This window comes from Rattus norvegicus, chromosome 1 (genome assembly GCF_021556685.1).
Source record: "Rattus norvegicus strain SHRSP/BbbUtx chromosome 1, alternate assembly SHRSP_T2T, whole genome shotgun sequence".
NCBI lineage: Eukaryota > Metazoa > Chordata > Mammalia > Rodentia > Muridae > Rattus > Rattus norvegicus.
This window is the reverse complement of record NC_141534.1, coordinates 41,635,406-41,641,476: the sequence shown is the minus strand read 5'-3', so window position 1 is coordinate 41,641,476 and position 6,071 is coordinate 41,635,406. Positions and strand designations below refer to the sequence as shown.

General features: G+C 35.5%; 1 protein-coding gene across 16 annotated transcripts in view; it reads right to left on the bottom strand.

Annotated features, from left to right (window-relative positions):
* Positions 1-1,408: 1,408 nt before the first annotated feature.
* LOC120100087 (uncharacterized) overlaps positions 1,409-6,071 on the bottom strand; it is a 72,925-nt gene continuing 68,262 nt past the window's right edge. For 14 of the 16 annotated variants that reach the window (XR_015645076.1, XR_015645078.1, XR_015645088.1 and 11 more), the window contains 3 exons: positions 5,511-5,697; positions 2,380-2,617; positions 1,409-1,602 (listed from right to left, as the gene is read on the bottom strand). The gene's annotated coding sequence lies outside the window, so the exon portion shown is untranslated. The remainder of the gene's footprint in view (positions 1,603-2,379; positions 2,618-5,510; positions 5,698-6,071) is intronic. The other 2 variants (XR_015645089.1, XR_015645090.1) reach the window with 1 other exon arrangement.

The following is a 6,071-nucleotide window of genomic DNA, read 5'->3' as shown; positions in this document are numbered from 1 at the left end:
TAAAAGAGGGATTACAAATACTTTAAGAGCCACCATACTTGAAAGTCTGTTTTCAAATTGCCTGTCATAAAAATGGGTGCAAAAACACAATGTTAGCGATATCAATGCACTAGTAAAACCGTGGAAAAAATTCATGTGTCAAAAGTTATAGGCATCTAAAGATGACCGTCAGAAGGTTAATTTTTATGGAAATGACCTGCATATGGATTGTCTAATACACACTGTACATCATGGAAACTAAATCACAAACACAAGAAAATGGACTCAAGATGTATCCATATTTTTAGGATACAAATGTACATAAATAAACACATATATAAAACAATATTGATGAGTTTGAGATTGCAGTGACTGAAGGGAGAAAAGTCAGCCTATAGTGCTATAATTCATTTTTTAATAATGCATAGGTGAAACACCTGTGTGGGGGGAAGGGGAGGAAATGGGGGCTTATGGACAGGAAACCAGGAGGGGGATAACCTTTGAAATGTAAGTAAAGAAATATATCTAATAAAAATATTTTAAAAATTTAAAATAATAATAGGAATAAATGAAAACATTTTGAAATTATTATAGTTGGGAGTTCAGGAGGGACCAAGAAAGAGTAAATATGGAAATTATCAATTATATTACTGGAGGTTTTCTCTAAGATTTGCATATCTCAAAATTGTATTTCAGACCATTTCCACATAGACAATGAATAAAGAATATTTCATGCTGAGGTCTCAGGTTATGCAGAGAGATAAAACATATGTACTGTATGCTTCTGTATATTTCTGAGTGTATGTAATGTATAAGGATGAATATATGTGTGTATGAGTGCATGTGTGTGTGTAAAGCATGTTTATTTACATTTGAAAAGAACATCCAGTATTGGTCTTTCTCAGTTTGGTTTTTTTTTTTTTTTTTTTTTTTTTTGGCATAAGGTCTCTTTTGATCATTGCTGAACAACATGTCAGGAATATCTGGCCAATAAGCTTTTGTTAACTACTGTCTCCAACTCCCACCTCCATCCAGGTAGAAGCTTCTGGTCTAGAGATGCTTGTGCAACAATACTCAGTTTTGTTTGTGTTCTAAAGTATGTTTCGCTGACCCAAATTCATGTCACAAAGCCTGTATCTCAGTTGCTTAAGCACTGATCTTTTCAGGTGATTTTGTATAATCTAACAACTGTGATCCATCTCTAACTTCATCATGTGTGATGATTAAATTTGATTCGTAATGGAATTTTATTTAGAACTTTGTATGGCACAGAATTCTGGGCACAATTCTGAGGGGTTATTTAACGTCATTAGTTTTGGCTGCACTTTAGAAACTGAGGTGGGAAAGCAAGTACTATAACTGGGCTGTAGAGGCAGAGACAGAAAAATGCCACTTTCCAAAGACTATGGAGAATCATGAACAAGGCACATTGGAGTGTAAACAATAACACTTTTATTTATTATAACATTTATTATGATAGCATATGAATGCTGAAGCAGGATCTTGTAATAATTGTTCTGCTATGATTAAGGGGAAGGTAGAAGGGAACATTAAAATAGAATGACCTTATAATGTCTTCAGTCACCTTCTATCACTTATATGTGGTAGTTGTTCTGTTCTGTCCTGTTAAATGAAACATAAAATGTTATTGTTAGACAAACATTCTCAGATGATAGATTCACTTCACTTCAGATAAGAGTAATCTTTCAGTATATTTTCTTAACTCTATACAAATAATTACTTGCATTATCAATGTATAGGAATTTGAGTGGTACTACCATATTAATCAGGTGCGTTTTAGCCTCCTTATATTTCTTCACATAGGTTTTGTAATGGATCCTGTGCATTTTAATATTTATGCCAATGCTAAGCATTTGGCAAGATTGTCTCTCATAGGAAATTAAACAAACATTATTATTTTTGCATTAAAATCAAAAAGCATGTTGACAGTGGTACAGGACTTAAACATGCAGAATCTCTAGTGGATGTATAAATTAAAACATTGTTTCTAAATGATCTTATCAAAAATAATAATTTCATATGCATGAATCCTCTATGACTTAAAGACCATAGGAAGAACGGCAATATTGTGGGATTCTTACAAAGGCTGAATAAATAGTCTGTCATACTTACATGTGGTATATATAGTACATAAGTATTTGTGTGTGTGTCTGTCTGTCTGTTTGTGTGTGTACATATAAATTATATATACATATATATTGGTTTGTATATACATATGCATAAATTTAAGTATAATTTAATTAAAGTGGTGTTTAAAAAGTTTTTCCATACTCTAATATCATTTTGGGTCCAAAACTGCTCTCATATTTACAAATTTATGAAATAAGTGAATGATGTCATCCTTCCATTTATATGATGACTAAATAAATCTTGACTCACCTGTAGGACCTTCCTCCTGCAGAGCAATGGATGAAATTTTTAATTTTTCACCATTATCTCATGTTTTCTTATTGTGGCCAGCTAGGAATTCTTTCATAATAGGTGATTTGCCAGAAGAGTTTATTGAATCTGCACAGGTCTTTAAATCCTCAGATCTTCTGTCAATATGTTTATTAAATATATTATCATTTCCAAATATTTGATGATAGTTGTTGATCATGATTTGTATAATGGACATCTGTAACAACACAAGGCAAAACAAGATTGTCATTTCACATGGGTTACAAAATTGAAATTTAAAAATGAAATCCAAAACTATGAGGAAAATAACAGTTGCCACAGATAGGAACGCATGATATGAAGTTTCTGAAATGGAGACTCTAAGTTCTCTGCATTTTACCAAAACTTGTCAAAATTTAAGGCATACTGCAAAGAATAGAAGAACTACTTAACCAAAGCAACATTTCAAACCTGATGTGCTGCCAAACACTGTGAGTTAATCTAATTAATGACTGTCTTTTGTTGACATTTTTAGGGGGTAGGGGGATTGGGGGTTTCTGTTGGGATGTTTTGAATGGGATACCATTCTAGTTCCAGGCATGGCAATACCCTCTTTGTGACAACTTTCTGGTGGCTTAAGTCCCTTGGCCCTCCTGATAAAAGTATGCCATTGCCTATAATTTGGAATTACAAAATACAGGTGCCCATTTTCAATGTACTTTCTCTGCTACATTTTTGCTTCCCAAGACAAGAGATACCAGGTTTCAGCCTGCTTTTTGTTTTTTTGTTTTTTGTTTTTTTTTTTTTTTCTTTCTGCAGACATGCTCCTCTGTCATGACATTGAAGTGCTATGCTCTCTTGGCATTTCTTTTTTTTTTGGTTTAATATTCTTTTTTTTTTTTATTAACTTGAGTATTTCTTATACACATTTCGAGTGTTATTCCCTTTCCCGGTTTCTGGGCGAACATCCCCCTAATCCCTCCCCCTCCCCTTCTTTATGGGTGCTCCCCTCCCAATCCTTCCCCCATTGCCGCCCTCCCCCCAACAATCTAGTTCACTGGGGGTTCAGTCTTAGCAGGACCAAGGGCTTCCCCTACCACTGGTGCTCTTACTAGGCTATTCATTGCTACCTATGAGTTTGGAGCCCAGGGTCAGTCCATGTATAGTATTTGGGTAGTGGCTTAGTCCCTGGAAGCTCTGGTTGGTTGGCATTTTTGTTCATATGGGGTCTCGAACCCCTTCAAGCTCTTCCAGTCCTTTCTCTTATTCCTTCAATGGGAGTCCCTGTCTCAGTTCAGTGGTTTGCTGCTGGCATTCGCCTCTCTATTTGCTGTATTCTGGCTGTGTCTCTCAGGAGCGATCTACATCCGGCTCCTGTCGGCCTGCACTTCTTTGCTGCATCCATGTAGTCTAATTGGGTGGCTGTATATGTATGGGCCACATGTGTGGCAAGCTCTGAATGGGTGTTCCATCTGCCTCTGTTTTAATCTTTGCCTCCCTATTCCCTGCCAAGAGTATTCTTGTTCCGCTTTTAAAGAAGGAGTGAAGCATTCGCATTTTGATCATCGGTCTTGAGTTTCATATGCTCTGTGCATCTAGCGTAATTCAAGAATTTTGGCTAATAGCCACTTATCAATGAGTGCATACCATGTGTGTTTTTCTGTGATTGGTTTACCTCACTCAGGATGATATTTTCCAGTTCCCTCCATTTGTCTATGAATTTCATAGTCATTGTTTTTGATAGCTGAGTAGTATTCCATTGTGTAGATGTACCACATTTTCTGTATCCATTTCTTTGTTGAAGGGCATCTGGGTTCTTTCCAGCTTCTGGTTATTATAAATAAGGCTGCTATGAACATAGTGGAGCATGTGTCTTTTTTATATGTTGGGGCATCTTTTGGGTATATGCCCAAGAGAGGTATAGCTGGGTCCTCAGGTAGTTCAATGTCCAATTATCTGAGGAACCTCTAGACTGATTTCCTGAATGGCTTTACCAGTCTGCAATCCCACCATCAATGGAGGAGTGTTCCTCTTTCTCCACATCCTCACCAGCATTTGCTGTCACCTGAGTTTTTGATCTTAGCCATTCTCACTGGTGTGAGGTGAAATTTCAGGATTGTTTTGATTTGCATTTCCCTTACGAATAAAAATGTTGAACATTTCTTTAGGTGTTTCTCAGCCATTCGGCATTCCTCAGCTGTGAATTCTTTGTTTAGCTCTGAACCCCATTTTTTAATAGGGTTATTTGACTCCCTGCGGTCTAACTTCTTGAGTTCTTTGTATTTTTTCGATATAAGCCCTCTATCAGTTGTAGGATTGGTAAAGATCTTTTCCCAATCTGTTGGTTGCCATTTTTTCCTAACCACAGCGTCCTTTTCCTTACAGAAGCTTTGCAGTTTTATGAGATCCCATTTGTCGATTCTTGAACTTAGAGCATAAGCCACTGGTGTTTTGTTCAGGAAATTTTCTCCAGTGCCCATGTGTTCGAGATGCTTCCCCACTTTTTCTTCTATTAGTTTGAGTGTATATGGTTTGATGTGGAGGTCCTTGAGACCTGAGGAACTTAAAACTGCACCTGAATACATTAGTGGTAAAGTAATTGAAAGTATACAAAATAATATACACCAATTTGTCAGCTACATATACACACACAAATATCCACACACATTTGAAATATATATATATGATATGTACTTTTATATGACTATTATTTCACTTGATGTGAATATTTAATAATATAATAGTCTAATTACTGTGAAACACAACTATTATATACTCCAAAAATAGGACTGGAATGAAAAAAAAAACAAGCAAAACATGGGTAAATAGGATTTTTTTAAACTTCACTCTAGTCTTCTTTGACTACCATTATATGTGAAGCATTCTGTTGGCCAAAATCAATATCTATGAAGAAAGAACAAAAGAAAGACTGAAATGATTCACTCATTTTAAACTACATTAACCATCTTTCTTCCCAAATCTTCCTGAAACAGAACAATATATATTCCACTCCACTCCAGAAAATGGAATCCTAGGGTTTCCTTTTACAGAAATGATCTTTCCAAAGTGTTCCTACTTCCTGCATTACAATGAGAATTTTGTTCCCAAAGGCAAAAGTCAGATTCCCTTACCTTTCTTGATACATCACTCCCAAACCATGCGTCCTTTGTAGTCTGATCCCACAAAACATAAGGAGCTATCCGGATAGATAACCTGTTAGTGTCTAAATTATTCGTGGATGAGTCTCTTACTATGACTAATATGCAAATGAGATGCTTTAGAAGGATAAAGTTTGCCTGAGGAATTTTCAGTAGAAGTCTAAACAAAGAAAAGGGATAATTTTATTTTAGACCATCTGAAAACTAATGTTAGTTACAAAACTAACTATGAAGAAAACAGGGAAAATGTAGACCAACTCATAGTATAACCAGAATTCAAAAGAGGTATAATATACAGCTAGAGTACTACATAAAATATTTTCTGCAAATCATTGTACTGTATAAAATCATGGGAACATTTTAAAAGTATGAATGATTTTCTATGTAATAGATATTTGACTGCTTCCTACAGAAGCCAGAGGAAGGTGTCGGGATATTGGTATTAGAATGAATGAGATTGATGCAGACCATGTGTGTTCTGTGTATGAAAACATCTAGTGTTATTAAACATCAATCCATCTTCCCAAGCACCAT